This window comes from Bos indicus, chromosome 23 (genome assembly GCF_029378745.1).
Source record: "Bos indicus isolate NIAB-ARS_2022 breed Sahiwal x Tharparkar chromosome 23, NIAB-ARS_B.indTharparkar_mat_pri_1.0, whole genome shotgun sequence".
In the NCBI taxonomy this organism is placed as follows: Eukaryota; Metazoa; Chordata; class Mammalia; order Artiodactyla; family Bovidae; genus Bos; species Bos indicus.
The window spans coordinates 33,052,891-33,078,921 of record NC_091782.1 but is presented as its reverse complement, the minus strand read 5'-3'; the positions used below and the strand labels follow the sequence as shown (position 1 = coordinate 33,078,921).

The 26,031-nt window shown below is 40.0% G+C and overlaps 1 long non-coding RNA gene and 6 other non-coding genes across 8 annotated transcripts; 4 read left to right on the top strand and 3 right to left on the bottom strand.

Annotated features, from left to right (window-relative positions):
• The first annotated feature begins 1,704 nt into the window (after window positions 1–1,704).
• Window positions 1,705–5,057, top strand: LOC109576651 (uncharacterized). 2 transcript variants are annotated; one of them, XR_011563284.1, is made up of 3 exons: window positions 1,705–2,003; window positions 3,577–3,682; window positions 4,062–5,057. It is a non-coding gene; the product is annotated as an uncharacterized lncRNA (long non-coding RNA). The 2 variants fall into 2 exon arrangements; XR_002183422.2 differs by having other exon boundaries at window positions 1,706–2,007.
• A 5,380-nt stretch (window positions 5,058–10,437) lies between these two features.
• TRNAL-UAA (transfer RNA leucine (anticodon UAA)) lies at window positions 10,438–10,520 on the bottom strand. Its single transcript has one exon. It is a non-coding gene; the product is annotated as a tRNA-Leu (tRNA).
• A 562-nt stretch (window positions 10,521–11,082) lies between these two features.
• Window positions 11,083–11,154, bottom strand: TRNAA-AGC (transfer RNA alanine (anticodon AGC)). Its single transcript has one exon. It is a non-coding gene; the product is annotated as a tRNA-Ala (tRNA).
• Window positions 11,155–13,906: 2,752 nt separating this feature from the next.
• Window positions 13,907–13,980, top strand: TRNAT-AGU (transfer RNA threonine (anticodon AGU)). Its single transcript has one exon. It is a non-coding gene; the product is annotated as a tRNA-Thr (tRNA).
• A 2,498-nt stretch (window positions 13,981–16,478) lies between these two features.
• Window positions 16,479–16,551, top strand: TRNAV-AAC (transfer RNA valine (anticodon AAC)). Its single transcript has one exon. It is a non-coding gene; the product is annotated as a tRNA-Val (tRNA).
• Window positions 16,552–17,467: 916 nt separating this feature from the next.
• On the top strand, window positions 17,468–17,539 carry TRNAM-CAU (transfer RNA methionine (anticodon CAU)). The gene has a single exon. It is a non-coding gene; the product is annotated as a tRNA-Met (tRNA).
• A 6,448-nt stretch (window positions 17,540–23,987) lies between these two features.
• Window positions 23,988–24,059, bottom strand: TRNAQ-CUG (transfer RNA glutamine (anticodon CUG)). Its single transcript has one exon. It is a non-coding gene; the product is annotated as a tRNA-Gln (tRNA).
• Window positions 24,060–26,031: the final 1,972 nt, after the last annotated feature.

Sequence of the window (26,031 nt, the reverse complement as noted above, 5' to 3'; positions counted from 1 at the left end):
CTCTGGTTTGATTTTAGCTTGAAATCCTTTCACATATGCAAGGTTGTTGCAGGTATTTTGGTTTATGTGCAGCTACTGTCTAGGATTTTGTGGAACCAGAAGTGGCAGCAGTAAGATTTCTATGGAAGCATTTTCATGGCTGAGTGCTTCTGGCAGTGTAGTGTAATCTATACTTGATTCTGGTCTCCAAGAAACTCTGTGAATGCCTAAGAAATCCCTTTTAATTTTACCTTATTTGTGTGGATTCTATCTTCTGCAACTAAGATCCCTGATTAGTTAACAACATTGTCTGGTGCAGTTATGGTAAATCTATACAGCAGGAAACAAAGGCCAAAATAATGTGGTTTAAAAAGACAATGATCTGTATTTGAAGTAAAGTAAAATTTAAAGGAGTTTAGGCAATTGATGGAATATAAGAGAAGGCCTTAACATTGGGAACACTGTAAATGACTTCTAACTTTTTAGTTAGCGTTCGCATGGTGAGATTTACCCACCATAGATCAGTCTACAGTTTCTACTCCTTCATGCACTGTGATCGTTTTACTCATCTTTCTGATTGATAAATACCATATTCTTCTTTTTTCTTTCCTGTGCTATACCACAGCCATAATAATCTTTCCTCTTTACCCATGCCACCGATTATGATCTTTGTTTCTCCTTTTGTGTTTCTATTCCTGTCCACATTCCTTGATTTTCTTTCTTCCTCAGCACTCCATTCTACTACCCCCTTACCTACCATTACCACTATCTGAGAGACTTTCACATTTATACCTCTTTCCTACTGTTCTACTCTTTCATTCACATAAACTTCATACCCATATATCAGATTTCCCAAGACAACTTTCCTGGACCAGGCCTGTTGGAAGTTTGTTGCCAAACCTTTGATGATGACATAATGCTTCAAGTGATCTATGTCCAAGGTCTTGATAACTTACACACCTTAGATAAAAGGTGCCTGAGAATTCTCACTCCAGCCCTCCTTGTAACTCACATATGATTTTATAATATATGTTATATAATATATTTATAAAATATATAAAACTGGTAAAGTCTGAACAATGGTTGGATACTTGATGATCTTATTTTTGGTATTTTTTTTAGATGTGATAATAATATTGTGATTATGTTTTTCAAAAGCATCCTCATTCTTAGAGATACTTAAGTTTCAGCCTTTTGTCAGTCGTATAGGAGCTGGGCAGAAGGAAAGAATCAGTAATACTGATTCTCTATTTAAAATATTGATATTGTATTCATTATAGTTTTTTGCATTAATTTTTACTTTAAAAATACTTTCAAATGTTATTGTCTCTATTGCAAAGCTTTTTGGAAGTCTCCTAAATTTTGTGCCTGAGGCAAGTGTCTACCTCATCTTAGTCGGGGTTGTGTTAAATTTATCAGTGACACGGGTCTGAGATTCAAGCAATGTGTCTGAAGTAATGAGGGCTGGGTTATAGGTTAATAAAATTGCCATGAGTTGATAGAAGGTGTGAGACAGGTACATCGAATTCATCGTACTATTCTTTTTTTGCATATATACTTTTGAAGTTTTCCCAAACGATTTCTCTGTCAAACTTTCCCAACCCATTTAGAAGGCAGGGCCTAGAACAGAGTAAAGGGACAAGAAGCTGTAGAAATAACCACAGAGACGCAGAAACCTCCCAGGTTCCTAGAGGGGACCTGGAAACAAGGCCAGTGAAAGTAAACCATCCTGTCTCTCTATTCAACCCCAGAGGAGTAAGTGTTCACGTTCTTGTTTTCCTGGCAGCAGGCCTCCGCGATTTCCGGAACAAACGCCCTGAATCTCGTGCCCAAGCAAGACTGCCTGGACCTTCCAGGCAGACAGAGAAGGATCAGGCTTCGCAGCCTCTGTTCTGACAAAGGCAGGACTTTGGTAAATGTCCAGACTCCGAAGTCTGGTTTAGAGCTGTTCCCCGTGGCGCATATTCTTGCCCAGAAGCAGCCGTTTGCAAAAAATCAGGAGGTGTCAGCGGGCAAGGATGAAGGCAAGTAAGTTTCGGCGCTTTATCCCCGGACCCCAATACAACCCCCGCGGGTTTGGGAGCTGAACCTAATCGAAGATTAAGCAGAAGCGTATCTGGCGCGAGAGCAGATGGCATAGGCGTGGACGCTCCCCATCAGCAAAGTCCATCCGGAAGCGGCCTTGCCTTGTGGACGGTAATAGGTAGCGAGTCATGGTTTCTGGGTGTGCTTGTGAGGGGCGGACACATGCAGGGAGAGATTCAAGCGCTTGAGCTACAGGTGCTGGAGAGATCACGTGCTCTAGATAATGATACCTAGTGGAGAACCGTTACCCGGAAGACAGAAATGTTGCGACTGTGTCAGGCGCACTGTTTGATGATTCTGGGCATCAAGTAAATATGAGATGTGTAGTGGTTAGGGGTTGGGGGCGTTAGTCATCAGAAAATATCAGTACATCTCCACAGCCAGCCTGCTCTCACCTTAGAACCACTTGGAGGGCTTTTAAATTTCCCAGGTAATGCCAGTGTGCAGCGGGTGGAAATAACCACTGGGCTACTGTCCGATCCAAGAAGTGCATCTGACTCTTTGTTCTTCTGGGCAGAAACCATTCTTCTAACACTGTCTAGTCGAAGCCGTGAGGCCTAACTGGCACTTAATTTGTGTAGAGAGATTCTCAGAAGGAAATTTATCAGCAGGGTACTGAGTCCAACACTTGGATAATACAAGGAATGAGTAGAGCGAGTTCTCATTTTATCCTACTTAATCTGAGGCACTCAGCAGTATTCTTTTTTTCTATGTTTAAGCAGATTTTTCTTCAATTAAAAAAAAAAAAAACCAAGATCATTTTGTAGTTTAAAAATCAGAGATGTTTGAAGATATATTAGCCTGCAGGTTTCAGCCAGGTTGTGGCATGTGTCAGAATTTCTTTTCAAGGCTGAATATTCTTCCATTGCATGCCAATGCCACGTTTTGTATATCCATTTATTCATTGATAGGCACTTGGATTGCATTCAGCTTTTGGCGATTGTGAATAATGCTGGTATTGCATATGATTGGACAAATATTTCCACAACACCCTGCTTTAAGTTCTTTGGGAGTGTATATCCAGAAGTGGAATGGCTGGATCATGTAATTGTACTTTTAATTTTTTGAGAAACTTCCATACTGTTTTCCATAGCAATTGCCCCATTTTACAGTTCCACCAACAATATGCAAGAATTCCAATTTCTCCTTCTTCTTGCCAACACTTGTTATTTTCTGAGTTTTTTGATAGTAGCCAATATAGATGTGAGGTGGTACCGCTGTAGGTTTGATTTGCATATGCTTAATGATTAGTGTCATCACGCATCTTTTCCTGTGCTTATTACCATTAATATATCTTTTTTGGAGAAATGTTTGTTCAAGTTCCTTTCCCATTTTTCAATCAAGCTGTTTTTTGTGTGATTTTTTAAAAGACTGAATAATCTCTTGGATCTGCTATTTTTTGTAGTAATGGTAGATAAAAGAGAAGGTATGCTCAGAAATATGTCTTGCATCATGTTCAGTTCTTCTGGCTTTTTGAATATGTGTGTATAAAGAAGGATTCTTGTTTTCTAGATGGACGAGGTGGAGAGAGAGTACAATCCCGGGTAGCAGAATTGTAAACGAACGCAGGCCTGAGAAATAGCCTGCTGACCTTTGCTAAAGTGTATAGCAACAGCAGGTAAGTCTGGAGAGAAAGAGCTTTATAGATCTTGTAGGAGACTTAGAGGTGCATCTTGTAGTCTAATGTCATTCAATAGAACTTTGCATAATGGTGGAAATGTCCTACATCTGTGTTGTCCACCATGGTAGTCACTGGCTACCTGTGGCTGTTGAACACTTGAAGTGTGGCTGGTACTGTTGAGTCTATTTTACTAAATGTTGATTAATTTTATTAGCTCCATTCACCACATGTTGGGAACTTCTGGAAACATTTTTTAAAAGCAAGTGACTTCTCTAAAAAATAAATTATGAAAGGGAGGGTCTGTGACTTGGCTGGCATGCTCCATCAATTCTACCCTCTGCTCCTTTTCTCTTCTCTCTTCCTATCTGGAATTCAGACAAGACTCCTGGAGGAACAGCAGCTATTCTCAATCTATGGTAATGAAAGCCACTGAGCAAAGGCAATTGAGCAAAGAAGACAGAAGGAGCCTGGGAACTTCATGGCATTCTTGACCAGTGGTGCCAGCCCTGGATGATTGACCTCAGGACCTCTTGTTAAATGATATATACAAACTCCTTTTTGTTTAATCCACTGCAGTAAAATTTTCTTTTGCAGTGAATCAAATTCTAACTGATGATATGGCTAATGTGTGTTAGTACCTGCTTTGGGCCAGTCGACTTCTAAGAATTTTTATGTACTAACTTTTTTTTTAAGCACATATATATTTTTAAAATTTATTTATTTTTTAATTGAAGGACAATTGCTTTATGTACTAACATTTTTAATCCATACAGTGAATGACTTTATGAGATAGATGAAAGGAGCAAGCAGCATTAGTCTCACCTGGAAATTTGTTAGAAATGCAGGTTCGGAGGCCTGGCCCCAGACCTCCTCAGGCAGAATCTCTGGGAACAGGGCCCACAGTCTGTGTTTTAACAAACCCTCCAGGTGATTCTAGCGTCTACTGAAGTTTGACAACTTTATAGATAGGGTATTTTTACTGTCCCCATTTTATAGGTAAGTAGACTGAGCTGAATTTCAGTCACTTGCCCAATGTCACACAACTAGTAAGACTAACTCCTAAATCTGTGTTTATAGCCACTGTGTGACATCACATGTTAAGAATTCCTGCTCTAGAGTAGTAGCCTTCAAAATTTGAAAGCATACCCCTTTGAAAAATTATGTACCCCTTGTACATTTTTAGATCAGTATCTAAAAATTTCAAATCATAAGTTCAAATAGTTGTAAAGAATGTGATTCCCAGTACATTGTAATTTGTGGCATTTTAAAAATGTGTACCATCACTCTTCTAAACAAATCTAAATACCGTAGTGAATATTTGGTTAATGGACTATCATCTATTAAAAAAAAATAAATTTTCTTTAACATTTGACATTTTATATCCTCTCTTTTGTATTTGAACTTTATTTTCATTCCCGCACTCCACAAAAATACATTGTATTGTAATATGGTCGTTTTTTTATCTACTCTGTTGTACTTCTCTGTATGACTATATAGCTTTAAGTTAACAATTTGTTTCCTGCATTGTTATTGCAGTTTTTGTTACAGCAAATCACTGTGAGTGTATTAATATCTTGATAAGTTATAAATATAAAATGAAATTGAATTGCAAACTCATCTCTTAATGACATGGATGGGACTAATATTTTCTAATTAATTTGTGTATCCATGGATGAGTAGTCCCTGTTGCAAGACTGATGTTGCAAGGTTCAACATCATTTTATGTCTATTTAATTATTAGAGATATGAGCTAATTAAGTAGTTAGGAATTAAAGGAATTTTGAAATATGAATGCAATTCTAATTTTTCTAACCACATGCTAAAACCACATTATCACTAAAGTTTTCTGTTAGTCTATTGTTGACAACTGGATTGGACCCTCATTCATGTTTGAAGGCACAGTTCAGTTCACTTCAGTCGCTCAGTCATGTCCGACTCTTTGTGACCCCATGGACTGCAGCAGGCCAGGCTTTCCTGTCCATCACCAACTCCCAGAGCTTGCTCAAACTCATGTCCATTGAGTTGGTGATTCCATCCAACCATCTCATCCTCTATTGTCCCCTTCTCCTCCTGTCTTCAATCTTTCCTAACATCAGGGTCTTTTCCAATGAGTCAGTTCTTAGCATCAGGTGGCCTAAGTATTGGAGTTTCAGCTTCAGTGTCAGTCTTTCCAATGAATATTAATGGCTGATTTCCTTTAGGATTGACTGGTTGGATCTCTTTGCAGTCCAAGGGACTCTCAAGAGTCTTCTGCAACACCACAGTTCAAACGTATCAATTCTTGGGTGCTCAGCTGTCTTTATGGTTCAGCTCTCTCATCCATACATGAATATTGGGAAAACCATAACTTTGACTAGATGAACCTTTGTTGGCAAAGTAATGTCTTTGCTTTTTAATATGCTGTCTAGGTTGGTCATAGCTTTTCTTCCAAAGAGCAAGTGGCTTTTAATTTCATGGCTGCAGCCACCATCTGCAGTGATTTTGGAGCCCAAGAAAAGAAAGTCTCTCACTGTTTCCATTGTCTCCCCATCTATTTGCATTGAAGTGGTGGGACCGGATGCCATGCTGTTTGATTTTTGCATGTTGAGTTTTAAGCCAACCTTTTCACTCTTCTCTTTCACTTTCATCAAGAGGCTCTTTAATTCCTCTTCATTTTCTGCCATAAGGGTGGTGTCATCTGCACATCTGAGATTATTGATATTTCTCCCTGCAATCTTGATTCCAGCTTGTGCTTTATCTAGCCCAGGATTTCACATGATGTATATACTTTCTACATATAAGTTAAATAAGTAGGATGACAGTATACAGCCTTGACATACTCCTTTCCCAATTTGGAACTAGTCTGTTGTTACATGTCTGGTTCTAACTGTTGCTTCTTGACCTGCATACAGATTTCTCAGGAGGCAGGTCAGGTGGTCTGGTATTCCCATCTCTTTAAGAATTTTCCACAGTTTGTTGTGATCCACACAGCCAAAGACTTTGGTGTGATCAATGAAGCAGAAGTTGATGTTTTTCTGGAATTCTCTTACTTTTTCTATGATCCAGTGGATGTTGGCTATTTTATCTCTAGTTCCTCTGCGTTTTCTAAATCCAGCTTGAACATCTGAAGGTTCTCAGTTCAGGTACTGTTAATGCCTGGCTTGGAGAATTTTGAGCATTACTTTGCTAGCGTGTGAGATGAGTGCAATTGTGTGGTAGTTTGAACATTCTTTGGCATTGCCTTTCTTTCTTTGGGACTGGAGTGAAAACTGACCTTTTCCAGTCCTGTGGCCACTGTTGAGTGTTCCACATTTGCTGGCATATTGAGTACAGCACTTTCACAGCATCCTCTTTTAGGATTTGAAATAGCTCAGCTTGAATTCCTTCACCTCAAGAAACCATCTGAGTCTGCAAAAGAATTTTGTTAGTCAGTCTTTAAAGACATTCACTTTCTTACTGATAGCATTATTTAGAGTCATTTTGTCAGATGCTTTGAGGAGGCTTTGTGTCTTGGGGAAATAAGACGAGTATGCTATTGGATGGTTGAAAGTTATCTCCTTTTTCTTAGTGGGAGAAGAGTTGTGACAAAAGAAGGTGGGAAAACACAGAGTTTTTAGGCAGGTCAGTCCTAAGTGAATCCACATACATGTCCAAGGTCAGGAAAATGATTCCTTGTGTCCATTTATTCCCAGGGATATACATACTCTAGTTTTAAAACTAAAGGATACTAAGTGATACCTCTTAAAATTACTATTGGCAGGTCTCTTCCTCTATCCAGAAACCTGGGAGGGTGGGAACTTAGCCCCCCTCCACCACCAGTGCTGCATACTTCATATCGAAATGCATGCTACAAGTAGTTTAAGGAATCAGTTGGTAGCTATTTTTACTTTATGTGTTAGATGTGAAATTAATGCTTATAATACATAATATATATAACAGGGAACATATGCTTATATTAATCTAAAATACCAATAGCAGTTTCCAGGTATCCATAGAGATGAAACGTGAGGGTCACTCAGAGAGTCAGTAGCAGGAGCCCAAGAAAGGGACAGAAAGAACAAAGATGGAGAGTGGCCCCCAGAGGCACCTGACCCTCTACCTGACACAATTCAACTTTCTGTTATAACATTTCCAGCTTTACATTTTACATTATGTGCTTTAAAAAAAAAACAGAAATCTTTTAGTTTTCTGTTGCCGCATAACCAGTTATCATAGTTTAGCAGATTATAACAATGCCCAAGTATCTACTCAGATTTCTGTAAGTAAGGAGTGTGAGCACTAGGTAGCTGAGTTCTCTGCTACCTAGGATTTAACGAGGCTAAAATCATACATGGGGCTGCATTCTAAGCTCTCATGGTGATGGTCGAATCCTTACATTCTTGCTGTTGGCTGGGTGTTTTCAGCTCCCACTGGCTACCTGCATTCTGTTGGCCCCCTCCATCTTCAAAGCCAGCAACAGAGACTCTCTCTCACTTCAATCCCTCAATTCCTCTCACACTTACAATCTCTGACTTCAGAAAGAGCCCAGTCCCTTTCGAGGGCTCACCTAAGTAGGTCAGGCTCACTCCTGATTATCTTCCTTTTTTAAAGTCAGTGGTGCTATGTAGCATACCCTAATCATATTCACAGTATGAGGGATTGTGCAGGATTTGTATGTCAGAGGGAGGGCATCTGTGTTACCACTGAATTCTGCCTACCTCAAGAAACAACAACAGAGGTTGGATTTGAGTAGAAATTGCCAGCAGCCCCCACTGACTGGAGGAATTTAATCAACTCTGATACAACAGGTTCAGACCTTCTCTGTGGCAGAGATGGGAATGGCATGGTGATTTCAGATCTCATTTGAGTCTCTCGTGAAGAAAAGTATGTAATTTAACTTCTGTAGGGATGGAACTTGGACATTGGTGTCATCAACATTATAACCTAAACTGCTTTGCAAACCAACCACTAGGAGATTGCTGTGTTTTCTCTTCAGAAAGTTTCAATATGAGTAAAATCTTTGTTCCCTGGAATCTCATTTCAGAAAAAACAAACTCTTCACTCACTCTTTCTCTACCCCATCCAAAGGAAAGAAACAAGAATATCCACTTTTGTTAAGGATGAGTCTTGCCTCTCCATGGAAACTTGGTGTTTCTCAAACCAGCTTATTCAGATGAGTTCTCAGGAGGAGCTTCCTTCCTCTTCCCAGGGCGACCAGGAGCAAACACAATGCTGATGACTCTGACCTGAAACCCGAGGAAGCTCATGAAAATGACCTGCTGAGCTGTCTAACTCCGTTGGGGTTAGAGAACTATGAAATGCAGAATCTAGGTGTTTGATCTCAAAACATAAGCACTTTAACTATCAGGACAGTTTTTATTTGATTTCTGGGTTTATTTTAAAGACTGCTATAAAGGAAGAGTGTGAGTTTCTTTTAAGGAGGAAGGAAACTAACCTGCAGAGTGGCAAAGATAATATGGGTATTCAGAGTGGCAAAGAGCCCTTCTTAATTTGCCAGCCCTTAATATATTATCTTTTCATTCTTCAACTGTCTTCCATGAAGTAGGGATTATTATCCCCATTTAACACATGAAGAACTTGAGGCTCAAAGAGTTAGTGGGAAAGCCAGAATTAGAGTATATGATTGTTGAGTTTTGAAGTCCATGCTCTTTTAAATCATCTTGAAGATGCCAGACTTCTGGTCCTCTGGATTTTAAAGAGAACAGAATTTAATATGCTCGAATTTCAATCATTGGACATAATATGGGTATTCAATAATGGTGCTGGGGTCACTGGTAATCCTCTGGAAATGAAGTAGAGTTGGACTGATACCTCACATATTAAGACAGGAAAAAATATATATATATCAGAGATCTAAGTTTAAAAAGAAGTAAGGGACATTCTAGAAAAAATGAGTTATTTTGTTACTCTTGTTGATCTTGTATAGGGAAAAGGCATATTCAAGTTAGACATAAAACAAAAGACAAGACTGATAACCTCACCCTCATAGTCCAAAGTCTGCAATGTCCAAAATTACAACAAAGTGCAAATGAACTTCTTGTTACATATCAAAACATGACTTAATTGACTCATTTAAAGAACTTTCTACAAATCAAAAGAGAAAGACCCAGCAATCGTGAAGAAAAATGAGTACAGGATATTAAAAAACAGTTCACAGAAAAGGAAGTACACATGGCTCTTAAACATAGAAGATGTTTAATAATACCACCACAAGAAAAATGTAAATAAAAACTCCACTAGGAGACCATATTTTACATTTCAAATTGGAAAAACAAAATAGAACAAAACACTTGTATTCTGCTTGTGAGGAATCAACTACGCTTTCCAGAGTGAGTTGGAGGGACTGCCCAGGCAGAGTTGAGCTTTCTGAGTAGGACGCTTTGGAAACAATGAGAATCCCTCTCCTCACTTCCGCGGGGGCTACAGAGAACTTTCTTTTCTTTTTTACTATTGCCTGATTGCCTGAAGAGCAAATGGGGGGGGGGGGGGGGGGTGGTGTCCAAGTTTCTATTTCTCTTGGAACTCAGAGCTGAAGTATTTAAATATCTTTAGGCAGATGGTTGATTTGGTCGGTTTTCCTATGTTGGCAGTCTTAATAGAACTGTGCAGGGAAATAATTCACACACTTAATACTGCCTACTGAAGCAATTTCTTTCGGTTTGAAGACAAGAAGTGTTTCACAAAAGGATAGAAAAACAGATATGTAATCTTTCAAGTTTATTTCTAAAGGCCAGTATTCTCTCAGGAAAGATTTAGGAGAGCAAAATTTCACCTACCGAGAGTGGGGTTCGAACCCACGCGGGCACTAGCCCATTGGATCTTAAGTCCAACGCCTTAACCACTCGGCCATCCCGGTTGCTGATTACCCCTGTTCTGCAATTATTTTTTAAAATTAGAACCAATGTATTGTCCTGTGCATATAAGAAAACACTGAATTATTTCTGCCTTTGTGGAATTGCATCAAAATATGAGGAGGATTATGACTGAGAAAACACAGCAAGCTCTCTGTGCTTTCTGAAACCTCTCACTTTTTCCTGTCCGCTCTCACTAGATCACCTCAAATCCAGAGAAATGCTTGTCTTTTCTCAAGGTTGTTGTTGTTGTTGTTAGTTGCTAAGTAGTGTCCGACTCTTTTGCGACCCCATGTACTGTATCCCTCCAGGCTTTCCTGTCCATGGGATTTCCAGGCAAGAATACAGGAATGGGTTGCTATTTCCTTCGCCAGGGAATCTTCCCGTCCCAGGGATCTAAGCGGGGTCTCCTGAATTGGAGAAATCTCATTCATTACAGCTGAGCCACCAGGGAAGCCCAAGAAAAGAAGAAAGGATTACGAGAAAAATCACAACATTCGTTAAGTTCACCTACTACTCATCCGTAGCCGTTGGAAATTCTAGTGGTGGAGGTCGAAAACTCCCAAGTGGAGGTGCCGGGGATTGAACCCGGGGCCTCGTGCATGCTAAGCACGCGCTCTACCACTGAGCTACACCCCCGTTGCTAATCCTTTGTCCGAAAAGGAATAAACAAGTGGGAGGAGGAGGCCCTAGAGTAGCAGAAATTACCGCACTAACGCCAACAACAAGGCTTCTCAGGTACCACTACCGAAGGCACTGTCCCAAATTTTCCTTAAGAGATTAGCGGTTTGCCTGCTGAATTCAACCCCCCACCGCACGACAACAGACTGGGGCCCAAGAGACACTATATTGAAACGAGCTCACTTTGGGATTACATTTGGAAATCACTAGTGGACCCAGCGGAGAAGGCAATGGCACCCAACTCCAGTACTCTTGCCTGGAAAATCCCATGGACGGAGGAGCCTGGTAGGCTGCAGTCCATGGGGTCGCGACTGAGCAACTTCACTTTCACTTTTTACTTTCCTGAATTGGAGAAGGAAATGGCAACCCACTCCAGTGTTCTTGCCTGGAGAATCCCAGGGACGGGGGAGCCTGGTGGGCTGCCGTCTATGGGGTCGCACAGAGTCGGACACGACTAAAGCGACTTAGCAGCAGCAGCAGTGGACCCAGAGGCAGTTCAAATTCGTGACTTTGATTTTAATGGCAAAATGCTTTCACTGACAGCCCAATATGTCCATAAAAGAAACACATTGGGCTAGGTATAGGCTGTGGTTGTTGCTCAGTCCCTAAGTCGTGTCCGACTCTTTGCCACTCCATGGACTTCAGCCCGCCAGGCTTCCTTGTCCTTCTCTACCTTCCGGAGTCTGCTCAAATTCATGTCCACTGATGCTACCTAACCAACTCATCTTTTGCTGCCCCCTTACTCTTCTGTCCTTAATCTTTCGAGGCATCAGGGTTTTTTCCAATGAGTCAGCTTTTCGCATCAGGAGGCCAAGGTGTTAGAGCTTCAGCTTCAGCATTAGTCCTTCCAATGAATATTCTGGGTTGATTTCCTGTAGGATTGACTGGTTTGATCTTCCTGCTGTTCAAGGGGCTCTCAAGGGTCTTCTCCAGCACCGCAGTTTGAAAACATTAATTCTGTGGCCCTCAGTTTTCTTTATCGTGCAACTCTCACATCCATACACGACTACTGGAGAAACCAAAGCTTTGACTGTACGGACCTTTGGGGGCAAAGTAGTATCTCTGGTCTTTAATACGCTATATTTGTCATAACTTTTCTTCCTGGGAGCAAGCATCTTTTAATTTCGTGACTGTAGTCACTGTCCACAGTGATTTTACAGCCCAAGAAAATAAAATCTGTCACTGCTTCCACTATTTCCCTTATATTTATCCTGAAGTGATGGGACCAGATGCCATGATCGTAGTTTTTTTAATGTAAAGTTTCAAGCCAGTTTTTTCACTCTCCTCTTCAAGTGGTCTGGTACTCCCATCTCTTTAAGAATTTTCCTCTGTTATTTGTGATCCACACAGTCAAAGGCTTTCGCATAGTCAATGAAGCAGAAGTAGATTTTTGGGTGGGGGTGGGGAACGCTATGATCCAATAAATGTTGGCAATTTGATCTCTGGTTCCTCTGCCTGTTTGAAACCCAGCTTGTACATCTGGAAGTTCTCAATTCAGGTACTGCTGGCTACAGACCCGAAGACTAGAACTTCAAGTGCTTCCAGAAAAGACAGCACTTGTGACAATAGGGACTCCAATCTTTGCACTCAAAAGTATCCCCCGGAAGACTTATTACAAATGCAGATTCCAGAACCCCTCTTGCAATGATCCTTTAATAAATGGGGTAGATTTCAAGAATCTTAATTTTACCAAGGACTCCCAGGTAATCCTAACATCAACTGTCTTAAATGGCAACAGTCATGTAGGAGTGCTGAAAGTTGTCATGGGGAATTTAAGAATCCATGAAAGAAGCTCCCAAATAGGAAATTTGTGTATCTGGAGGAGACAGAGCTGAAATGAAATCCTGAAGCACAAGTTGGAATAGAATGAAGTAATATTGAACACTTAATGTGTGAATATCTCTCAGGTAACCAAGAGAAACCCCACGATGAAAGGGTCGTGTCAGTTGTACCAGATAAGCAAAGAGGGTCCAAAGACAACTGTTCAAGTTTCTGGGGCAGTCCAATTTTTACTTGTGGCTCAGCTGGTAAAGAATCCGTCTGCAATGTGGGAGACATTGGTTCGATATCTGGGTTGAAAAGATCCCCTGGAGAAGGAATGGCTATCCACTCCAGGATTTTGGCCTGGAGAATTCCAGTCCGTGAGGTCGCAAAGGCTGAGAGACTTTAACTTTCTTTTCAATCTTTACTTGGACTGTTCGAACTGCCTCCGTCCATAACCAGATCTTTCTTTTTGATAAATTCATGGAAAAGAAATGGCCCCCTCAAGTCCTTTGACTGTTCAATTCTGATTTTGAATCTCTGGTCAGATCAAGTTTCCATTCCTAGAAGAGATTCCTGTCCAAATCATGCTGCTGCTGCTGCTGCTAAGTCACTTCAGTCGTGTCCGACTCTGTGCGACCCCGTAGACGGCAGCCCACCAGGCTCCCCCGTCCCTGGGATTCTCCAGGCAAGAACACTGGAGTGGGTTGCCATTTCCTCTCCAATGCATGAAAGTGAAAAGTGAAAGTGAAGTCGCTCAGTCGTGTCTGACTCTTAGCGACCCCATGGACTGCAGCCTACTAGGCTCCTCCATCCATCGGATTTTCCAGGCGAGAGTATTGGAGTGGGGTGCCATTGCCTTCTCCATGTCCAAATATACTTCGTAGTAAAAATCTCAACCAAACCGCTGAAATGAAAAACAACACGTTGTGACGTTCTTCACTATCGGGGCCTCGTGGCTTAGTTGGTTAAAGCGCCTGTCTAGTAAACAGGAGATCCTGGGTTCGAATCCCAGCGAGGCCTTTATCTTCTTGGCTTCAAAAGCAAACTCCATGGCCTCAGAACTTTAATCTTCAAAGGCTGCTGGAGAAGATATTTTGAAGACAAGCAAAGAAGCAGGAGTTAGAAAATTAATGGGTTGTTTTCTGGTTGAGTATTAAAATAACATTTTGAATAACAGTCGTTTTTCAGATGTCTCATTTGCAAATATTTTTCTCTGTCTTGTCTTAATTTTTGTTAAAATGTCTTTCACATAGCAAGTTTTAAAATTTTAATGAAGTTCACCTTTAATTCTTTCAGTAGATAAACAGTTTTCTTAGCACCATTAGTTGAAAAGACTGTAATTTCTCCATTGAATGGTCTTGGCACTCTTGTCAAAAGCCAACTGATCATATATGCAAGAATCTACTTGTGGGGTCTTTATTCTATTTCATTGGTCTATATTTCTGGCTATAAGTCAGGACCACATGGATTTGGTTCCTGTAGCTTTAAAGTAAATTGTGAAATTAAGAAGTGAGAGGGCTCCAAATTTATTCTGCTTTTTCAAGATCTTTTTGGCTATTTGGGTGGTTCCACAAGAGTCAATGTTAATTTTAGGATGAATTTTTTTTAATCTCTAAAAAAAATTGGGATTATGATAGGGATTGTATTGAAACTGCAGATCACTTTGGACTTTATTGACATTATAACCATATTAGTCTTACAATTCATGAATACAGATATCTTTCCATTCACTGATATCTTCTTTAATATCTTTTTTTTTCTCTCTCTAAAGTTTTATGGTTTTCAGTGTAAACCTCTGCCTCCACCTTGATTAAGTTCATTCCTAAATGTTTCATTCTTGTTCATGCAATTGTAAAAGGAACTGTTTCTTAATTTGTTTTGGATTGTTCATTGTAAGTGAATAAACATGCAACTGATTTTGTATGTTGAATTTTGTGTCTTTCAATTTTGCTGAATTCTTTTATTAGCTCTAATGTGTGTGTGTGTGTGTAATCCTCAGTACTTTCTATGTATGACATTATATCTTTCTCTTGACTACTTGTCCTGGCTAGAATTGATATTACTATGCTGAATAGATGTAGTAAAAGTGAACACCTATGTCTTGTTCCAGGTATTAGAGAAAAAGCTTACACTTTTCCACCATTGAAGATGCTGTGACTTTTTGATAAATGACTTTTATCATGAAGATAAAATAGTTTCCTGCTATTCCTAGTTTATTGATTTTTTTTATCATGAAAGAATGTTGTCAAATGCTTTTTCTGCATCTATTGAGATGGTCCTGTTCTTTTTTTCTTCATTCTGTTAATATGTTAAATCTCGCTTACATTCCAGGAATGTATCTTATTTGGCTGTGGTGTATAATATGTTGCTGTATTCAGTTTGCTAACATTTTGTTGAGGATTTTTGCATCTATGTTCATCAGGGATATTAATCTGCAGTTTTCTTTTCTTCTAATGGCTTTGATATTAAGGGAATGCAGTCTTCATAGAATGAGTTATGTTCCCTTCTTTTCAATTTTTTGGAAGAGTTTGAGAGGGATTGTGTTAATTCTTCTTTAAATGTTTGGTAGAATCCACCAGTGAAAATGTCTAGGTTGGACTTTTCTTTGTTGTAATTTTTTTGATTACTGCTTCAATATACTTAACAGTTATAGGCTGTCAAAATATTTGTTTCTTCATGTTTCAGTTTTGGTAAATTGTGTGTTTCTGGGAATTTGTCCATTTCATTTAGGTTATCCAATATGCAGTCATACAATTTTTCATAGTGTTGGCTTGTAATATTTTTATTTGTGCAAAATCTGTAGTAATATCCCCACTTGCGTTTCTAATTTTAGTAATTTGAATATCTTCTTTATGTTTTTCTTTGTAAATCTAGCTAAACATTTGTCAATTTTGTTGAACTTTTCAAAGAGCCAAATTTTTGTTTCATTAATAATTTTTCTATTGTTTCTTGCCTGCCCTTTCTGATTGCCAGTCTTACCTGAGTGCCTGCCCTATGGATTTACAACTTGCTTAGCCAGTCCCCACAACTGGCACTCCCCAGTTTCTTCAGTAAATAACCCCACCTCCCAGTATAAAAATGTTTTCTTGATGATTCTACACAAATTGACCATCTCTGGATAACCAGCAGGCGTATCAGCAATATTCCTAGAACTTTCTAGTAACTACCCACTCTACCTACTCCCAGGGAACCACTATTCTGACTCCTAACAATGCAAAACTTCTTGCCTACTTTGTAATGTAAACAATTGGCGTCATAGAATACGTTCTCTTTTGCGCGTGGTTTCTTTTGGTCAGCAGGTCTGTGTTCATTCTTATACGTTATGGACTATTTTTTCTTGTTGCTTTATAGATTTTGACGCTAACAGACCTAGGCAATTGCAGATGAGCACTTGGAAAGTTGCTATTCTCTCGACTAAATATCGCAGGATATTTTGGTAAATAGCCCTGGGTTATAGACATGCTTTCACCTATCCTGACCAAAAAAAAAAAAAAAAAAAAATAACAGCTCTATATCTTGTTTCCGTAGTGTAGTGGTTATCACGTTCGCCTAACACGCGAAAGGTCCCCGGTTCGAAACCGGGTGGAAACAATAGCTTTTGCTTGAGGTTTCCAACTGACCACATTGATCTTTGTTTATCTTTAAACACAGGACCCTTATTCCGTAGCACGAACAAGAACAAAGTACCAAGCCACAATGAAATTAGTACTGACGACTGAGAACCGCCAGGGGAGTGTTTTCATTCAGATTCTCTCTTGAGGTTTACAGAGTTTGTTTCTTAACCAAAACCCTACCTGTTCTGGGACCCGGAAAACAAGTATTTAATGAAGAAACAGAAACTCCTGAAGGGACTGAAGGAAGATGGTGAAAAGAGCAAGAGGAAACTTGCGGAAGTTATTTGGCAGACAGAGCACAGGATGAAAGGCGTCAGAGGTTTCTATTCTTTGGTCTGGGAGGTCCAGACCAAAATAGAATAGAATAGAGGTTTCTGTTCTTTGGTCTGGGAAATCCAGCATTCGCTGAGGACGAGAGAAAACTGTCAAAGGGATACGAAGCCCCTTTTCATGAAGCCAAGGGCAGAGGCCTGAGAGGGTAAATCAGGTGCCCGGAAAGCTGAAAATGGCAGTTAGTCAGTCAATATATGGAAATGCTGCTTCTAGTTTCCTCGGGGAAACTTTCTTGAGGACGGAAAACAGAACGAGCTAGTTAATATCCTTTCTCCTCAAGTCTGAATTCATGCCTTCCTCGGTTATCCGTAAGGAAGGACTTAGGGACTTTGCTCGTCTTGTTTCGAAGTTCCTCCCCTGAGCTCAGAGCAGCTCCTGAAGGAAAGATGCCGGATTTTTGGCAGATTGGGAAAGCGCAACATGGAGGGGAATACTGAGGTCATTTAATTCTTGGGGAAATTGATCTCAGGCTAAGGAAAGAGGGAGAAAAAAATATGTATTCTAACGAAGTGGCTGATCTTTAATATGGTAAGGAAGAGGAGAACCGGTGGCTCAACGGGAGCAGAGTGGCGCAGCGGAAGCGTGCTGGGCCCATAACCCAGAGGTCGATGGATCGAAACCATCCTCTGCTAATACTTTTGTAACATCTCCAATACACGGCCTCGGAGAGTGTATTTGATTTCCTAAAGTTCATTTAGGGTTCAAAGTTTTCCTTTTTTCTCCTCAAATGACTGCACAATTTCCTTCTCGTTCAAAAGAAAAGAGACAAGTCTTATCTTTGGAGTAGAGGAAGAGCTGACAAATTTCATGTTTATTTCCAACAAATTAACCGTTTGTGTTCCAGAGATTATATACTGAGATAGGATATAATTTTTTATTTTCTTGCACATTTCCTTACACTCAAAGAAAAAAAACATTGTTATTTTGCCTGAGATCATTGGTTGCTAGAAACCTACATTGCCTTTTTACTTGAGTCGGGGGGTTCAGGTTCCTTTCACTCTTTTGTTCATTCTTAGGCATGATTTATAATGTTCAAGTTAATAGAAACATGCTGTGAACTCTTCTCTGAAGCAATTTATGTTACAATAATTGAGAAGACACCTTTCATACACTATCCCTGTTCATACTTACATAAACTGAATTCATGGGAATGTTACGAGAAAAAGAAGCAAAAACCTTGCATATGAAATGATATAAAACAGTAGACTACATTTACAATTTTTTTGTGCATCAGAATTCCATGGAGAAACTAGAAGAAAAATAGTTTTACTGATATATTTGCAAAAGAAATTGAGAGAAAATGTCTAATTAAAATAATTTAAAATGAGTGACTATATATGACAAGAAAATAGAAATTCTTCTAAGCAGTGAGAATTCACAGAGAAAAATATCAAAAGAAAAAATATTAATAAAATTTTGCATGTGGTGGATCTGTTTCATTCCTTCCTTTACTTCACTGATGAATATGTTCTTATTTGGCAAAACCAACCATTTTCAATTTATTTTGCTTGCATATTCCCAAAAAGCATTTTTAACTGAAAATGTCCAGGCACAGGAGATTTGTTGAATAAACTGAGACATATAGACTCTGAGGAGAAGTACCATGCAGCTGCAAAAAAGATATGGAGTGATTAACAGGAGATATTGTTACTTATGTGAGGGGATGTACAGATTAAGATTATAATATGCTATCTCTTTTCAAGAAGGAAGGGGAGTCAGGAAAACAGAAAACAGCAAAGATAGATGAGTGCAACTGGCAATCTAAAAGTGTAGTAATAGTTCTAGGGTACATGAAGTATTGGGTTGTCCAAAAACTTCATTAAGACATTATGGAAAAACCAGAACGAAATTTTTGGCCAACCCAAAAATTTTATGGGAGAAATAGAGAAGGAACAGGAAAGAGTGGAAGAGAGAAAAAAATAGGAGAGTCACAGACTGTCCTTGAAGTGTGGATCATAGAAATCAAAAGATATTCCTCAGAGATTGAACCCTTGGCTTTATTTGTGTAAACTATGATTTCAATTCAGTCCCTCAGTCATGTCCAAATATTTGTGACCCCATGAACTGCGGCACTCCAGGCCTTTCTGTCCATTACCAGCTCCTGGAGTTCACTCAAACTCATGTTCATTGAGTCAGTGATGCCATCCAATCAACTCATCCTCTGTCGTCCCCTTCTCCTCCTGCCTTCAATCTTTTCCAGCATCAGGGTTTTTTCCAAGGAGTCAGTTTTTCGCAGCAGGTGGCCAAAGTATTGGAGTTTCAGCTTCAGCATCAGTCCTTCCAATGAATATTCAAGACTGATTTCCTTTAGGATGGACTGGTTGAATCTCTTTGCTGTCCAAGGGACTCTCAAGAGTCTTCTCCAATACCACACTTCAAAAGCATCAATTCTTTGGTGCTCAGCTTTCTTTATAGTCCAGCTCTCACATTCATGCATGACTACTGGAAAAACCACAGATGGACCTTTGTCGGCAAAGTAATGTCTCTGCTTTTTAATATGCTGTCTAGATTGGTCATAGCTTTTCTTCCAAGGAGTAAGCGTCTTTTAATTTCATGGCTGCAATCACCATCTGCAGTGATTTTGGAGCCCAAAAAATAAAGTTTGTCAGTGTTTCTACTGTTTCCCCATCTATTCGCCATGAAGTGATGGGACAGGATGCCATGGTCTTAGTTTTTTTGAATGTTGTTTAAAGTCAACTTTTTCACTCTCCTGTTTCACTTTCATTAAGAGTCTCTTTAGATCTTTTTTGCTTTCTTCCGTAAGGGTGGTGTCATCTGCATATCTGAGGTTATTGATATTTCTCTCGGCAGTCTTGATTCCAGCATGTGCTTCATTCAGTCCAGCATTTCTCATGAGGTACTCTGCATATAAGTTAAATAAGTAGGGTGACAATATACAGCATTGGCATACTCCTTTCCCTATTTGGAACCAGTCTGTTGTTCCATGTCCAGTTCTAACTGTTGCTTTTTGACCTGCATGCAGATTTCTCAGAGTGCAGGTCAGGTGGTCTGGTATTTCCATCTCTTGAATTTTCCACAGTTTGTTGTGATCCACACAGTCAAAGGCTTTGGCATAGTCAGTAAAGCAGAAGTAGATGTTTTTCTGGAACTCTCTTGCTCTTTCAATGATCCAACAGATGTTGGCAATTTGATCTCTGGTTCCTCTGCCTTTTCTAAATCCAGCTTGAGCATCTGGAAGTTCATGGTTCATGTACTGTTGAAGCCTGGCTTGGAGAATTTTGAGCATTCCTTTACTAGCACGTGAGATGAGTGCAATTGTGCGGTAATTTGAACACTCTTTGGCATTGCCCTTTTTTGGGATTGGAATGAAGACTGACCTTTTCCAGTCCTGTGGCCACTGCTGAGTTTTCCAGATTTGCTGGCATATTGAATGTAGCACTTTCACAGCATAATCTTTTAGGATTTGAAATAGTTCAACTGGAATTCCATCACCTCCATTAGCTGTGTTTGTAATGATGCTTCCTAAGGCCCACTTGACTTCACATTCCAGGAGGTCTGCCTCTAAGTGAGTGATCACACCATCATATTTATCTGGGTTGTGAAGATCTTTTTTGTATAGTTCTTCTGTGTATTCTTGCCACCTCTTCTTAATATCTTCTGCTTCTGTTAGGTCCTTACCATTTCTGTCCTTTATTGTGCTCATCTTTGCATGAAAAGTTCCCTTGGTATCTCTAATTTTCTTGAAGAGATCTCTAGTCTTTCCCATTCTATTATTTTCTTCTATTTCTTTGCATTAATCACTGAAGAAGACTTTCTTATCTCTCCTTGCTATTCTTTGGAACTCTGCATTCAAATAGGTATATCTTTCCTTTTCTCCTTTGCCTTTCACTTCTCTTCCTTTCACAGCTGTTTGTAAGGCCTCCTCAGACAACCATTCTGCCTTTTTGCATTTCTTTTTCTTGGGGATGGTCTCCAATCACTGCCTCCTGTACAATGTCACAAACCTCTGTCAATAGTTCTTCAGGCACTCTATCAGATCTAATCCCTTGAATTTATTTGTCACTTCCACTGTATAATCATAAGGGATTTGATTTAGGTCATATCTGAATGGTCTAGTGGTTATCCCTACTTTCTTCAATTTAAATCTGAATTTGGCAATAAGGAGTCCATGATCTGAGCCACAGTCAACTCCCAATCTTGTTTTTGCTGACTGTATAGAGCTTCTCAATCTTTGGCTGCAAAGACTATAATCAATCTGATTTCAGTACTGACCATCTGGTGATGTCCATGTGTAGAGTCAGCTCTTGTGTTGTTGGAAAATGGTATTTTATATGACCAGTGGATTATCTTGGCAAAACTCTGTTAGCCTTTGCCCTGCTTCATTTTGTACTGCAAGGCCAAATTTACCTGTTACTCCAAGTATCTCTTGACTTCCTACTTTTGCATTCCAGTCCACTATGATGAAAAGGACATCTTTTTGGGGGTGTTAGTTCTGGAAGGTCTTGTAGGTCTTCATAGAACTATTCAACTTCAGCTTCTTCACCGTTACTGGTTGGGGCATAGACTTGAATTAACGTGATATTGGATGGTTTGTCTTGGAAATGAACAGAGATCATTCTGTTGTTTTTGAGATTGCATCCAAGTACTGCATTTTGGACTCTTTCATTGACTATGATGGCTACTCCATTTCTTCCAAGGGATTCTTGTCCACAGTAGTAGATATAATGGTCATCTGAGTTAAATTCACCCATTTCAGTCCATTTTAGTTCACTGATTCCTAAAATGTCGATGTTCACTCTTGCCTTCTCCTGTTTGCTTGATTCCAATTTGCCTTGATTCATGGACCTTACATTCCAGCTTCCTATGCAATATTGCTCTTTGCAGCATCAGACTTTACTTCCATCACCAGTCACATCCACAGCTGGGTGTTGTTTTTACTTTGGCTCCATCTCTTCATTCTTTATGGAGTTAGTTCTCCACTGATCTCCAGTAGCATACTGGGCACCTACCGACATGGGGAGTTCATCTTTCAGTGTCCTATATTTTTGCCTTTTCATACAGTTCATGGGGTTCTCAAGGCAAGAATACTCAAATGGTTTGCCATTGCCTTCTCCAGTGGACCACGTTTTGTCAGAACCCTCCACCATGACCCGTTCATCTTGGGTGTCCCTACACAGCATGGCTCATAGTTTCACTGAAAGAGAGAAACTATGCTTTATCACATCTTAGCTACCTCAAACAAATGCTGAAACCTTCATGACCTATAATTTTTATTTTCTGGATCTCTTCAAAGCCTGCAGGGTTCACCAAGGAAAAGACAGGGTTTAATGGCACCAGCACCTTTACTAATAACTAAATAGAGATCCAAAGGACTGAAACCTAACTCCTGAGATTTCTGTACTCCAGGATATCTGGTTTATATGTATGCTTATTCAATGTGTTCTCAACTTTTACAAGAAGCTTGAAATTACAAAATGAAACATTATTTGAATATCCAACCTCCCCTTCTTTATCTTCTTATTCCCCTTCATCTGAAAATGTCAAATGCCCTAGGAGAAGAATGCTTTATGGGCAGTAAAATGTATTAAAATAAAATCTAATCAGAAGATCCTAGCATTGTCATAAGTATACATAAAGGGAAATAAATTTATAAAATAGATAAAATAATATAGACATTAATAAGTGACAAATTTGATATTTCAATTCAGTAGGTAGGCAAAGATAATTTTAAAATAAACTGTGATGACATAACTAACTTTGCCTTTGGCAGAAAACAGAGATGAACATTTACCTTCAACAAGTAACAAATCACATTTCAGATTGATTAGTGATTTAAATACAAAATGTAAAATAATAAAGCATGTAGTTGCAATTAATAAGAAAACTCAGAAGAAAAAAATATTTACTTGGAAACTATAGCATAAGAAATGTTTGAGCAACTAAGCTTTAGTAAAAATATGCTTTGGTGAAAGCCTACAAGAAAAGTAGGCAATCTTAAATGGCAAATTCACATAAGAAAGAAATCCACCTGAAAATTAGAAATAAATGTGTCTAAGAATGAGATGATGGTGAGGGGGCTGCTTTGGTTTATCACTTCATTGTTTTAACCTAGCTAGGACAGTATCCTTAAGCTATCTTCATTTCTTAGAGTCTTTATGAATTGTCATAGTATTCTGATGCTCTCACATTGCCTTCCAGTGGTCTTCTAAATTGTTTCTTCATAAGTTTGAATCGTCCTAAAGAATATAATTGCCAACATTTTCACAATGTAATTGGTAAAATTTGAACATTAAAATAGTCCAGTCCATCACTGAATTTTATCCATTGGTACCCAAGAGCAATTTGATACATGCTGCTGCTGCTGCTGCTGCTAAATCACTTCAGTCCTGTCCGACTCTGTGCCACCCCATAGAAGGCAGCCCACCAGGCTTCCCCGTTCCTGGGATTCTCCAGGCAAGAACACTGGAGTGGGTTGCATTTCCTTCTCCAATATATGAAAGTGAAAAGTGAAAGTGAAGTCGCTCAGTAAGTGTCCGACTCCTTGACCCCATGGACTACAGCCTACCAGGCTCCTCTGTCCATGGGATTTTCCAGGCAAGAGTACTGGAGTGGGTTGCCATTGCTGTCTCCATGATATATGCTAGCATCCTTGAAAAGTATACAAGTCAGTGTTCATGAATTCTTTTTTTCTTTCAAAGGTATTTCTATTTTATAGATACCATGAAATTTTATCCTTCCATATTGCATTTTTCTATGCTTAAACGCTGTTACTGATTATTATATTACTCTGAAACAGAAAAATATATTAAAAGATAAATATAATTTTAACTATTTCTGGTGTGTGTTTTGTATTTCAAGGGTCTCCCCCCTCCCCCAGTTTGAGTTGTTTTCAAGTTTAATAGTAGCAAGTGACCAATAAAAAGTAAAGATGTAATTTTTGAGAAGCATTTAGTATACGAAAAGAAAATTTGTAGTAAGAGAGATAGCACTTTTTTCCTAGCCCTCGTGTCTGTGGGTGAAAGCTTCCAGGGGTTGCAATGAGAAGATTTCCGTAGAAATAAGTGTTATCAGAAATTTACAGAAAGGGGATGTGAAATCAAGTAAAAACAGACTTTTTACAGGTCCCACCGAGATTTGAACTCGGATCGCTGGATTCAGAGTCCAGAGTGCTAACCATTACACCATGGGGCCTGTCCTGGACAAATACCTTCTAAATTCTTTGATGATATAATTCTTCCTCCCTAAGAACCTTGATGTGGTTTTCTAAAGGGTAGAAATACATTTTGCATTTCCTCCTCTAGGATTAAGTCATGAACCCTTACCTGTCACATGCCTGTATCTATCATCTAAGCCAGACTCTACTGCAAAACATTGCCTCCCTAATGTTAGGAATCGGCCTTTCCACCCACCCATTCTCACGGAGTGCTCGGTTTTATGATAACCGTTTTGTACTGTTACTTCACCCAAGGCTCAGAGTTGTCCTACGAGATGGGGATCATGATCTCTATTTTACAGATGAATAACCTGAGGCAGAGACCTGGTGTCTTTCACCCTTCTCTCTCAGATTCTATTACTTCACGGAAAATCGTCTTTTTCTAGGGTGGTAAGCTGAAGCTCCAACACTTTGGCCACCTGATGCAAAGAACTGACTCATTGGAAAAGACCCTGATGCTGGAAAGATTGAAAGCAGAAGGAGAAGGGGACGACAGAGGATGAGATGGTTGGATGGCATCACGGCCTCGATGGGCATGTGTTTGAGCAAGCTCCGGGAGTTGGTGATGGACAGAGAAGGCTGGTGTGCTGCAGCCCATGGGGTGGCAAAGAGTCGGACACGACTGAGCAAGTGAACTGAACTGATCTACCTCTTTTGCTGACGCGTTATGGAAAGATTTACCAGAGTCGCAGACAAGACACTGACATTTAAGGAAAATGGAATTAAACATGCTTGGAAGATGCGATTGGAGTAAGATCCCTGCTGCCCTGGGAGCACAAGGTGGAACCGGGGAGATGAGGGGAAAAGGAAAGGAAAGGCCCTCGAAAGTCTTCCTAGGACCGAGTCGAGCCCCACGGTCCTACTTTCACTAACAGAAAATATAGAGACTCCCAAATGGACACAGAGAAGATTCCCCTGCTGCCGCATCTGTTTCCCGCACACACTTCGGCGTCCATATTTGGTGAAAACCTGCAAGACAGTCAGTTTCTGTGATGGGTCCTGGTGAATATTCTGAGTCGCATCCTAATCCAGTATCTCCACAAACTCCTCAGGCTGGCTTTTCGCGGGCAAAAATACCCAGCACAAGTTTAGCAGTGTGTACCCAGCGATTTCTTTAGCGGTACTGGGGAGTCTAGCTTTGCTCGAAGCAATTTCCTGAAATTCGACGCCCGTCGGATGAGACTGACCTAGCTGAAATACTTTCATGATTTGCAGATTGGGATTGCTTTCCAGGATTTCAGATTTTAAACCGGAGGCGGGTTTCGGAGTCCGTGCGCCTCTAGTGGATTTAGACCATGAAGCGCAACTCCCACTACCTGGGGCGGGCGTAGGGGGGCGAGTGGAAATCACCAAAAACAAAAGGCCAGGTTTCTTCCAGGATTCCTCTACAGAAGGATTTTTTTCAGGGTGGCTTTTACTGGACAAAATCTTTAAATTGGTTCTTTTCCGAAATGCTGGGTTGGGAGTTTTCCTCTAGAACAGGCGAAGAATGGCCGAAGACTGTTCCTTGTTTGCATAGAGTGGGTAGAAGACCCTCAGGAGAGAGGGTAAAGATCCTCTACTGGAGATCCTAAACTGTCAAAACCTGGCGGGTACAAGAAAAACGTCCTTACAAAGGAAACGCTTTTAAACCTGAGCGGGGAGAACCCAGGTAGATTCCTCTTCTATCCGCATAACTTAGTCAGCAACGGATATACCAGCCCGATGACATTTTCCAGCGCCCCAGAGAATAGTCCCAATGGCCTTGACTCTGCGTGATTCCTGATATGTTAGCAAAAGTGCACTGCGTGAGGAAGGGGCCTTGACCTGTGCAGCAGCCGTGCCCCGTGTAGCAGAGAAAAGGCCTGTACTTCCCCAGGGCCCCATCCTACAGCTTTCCCAGACTCACGCCCTCAGGCGAACTGTGATGAGGACAGCAAGTGAAGCCCTTCCAGCAAGGAATAAATAAAG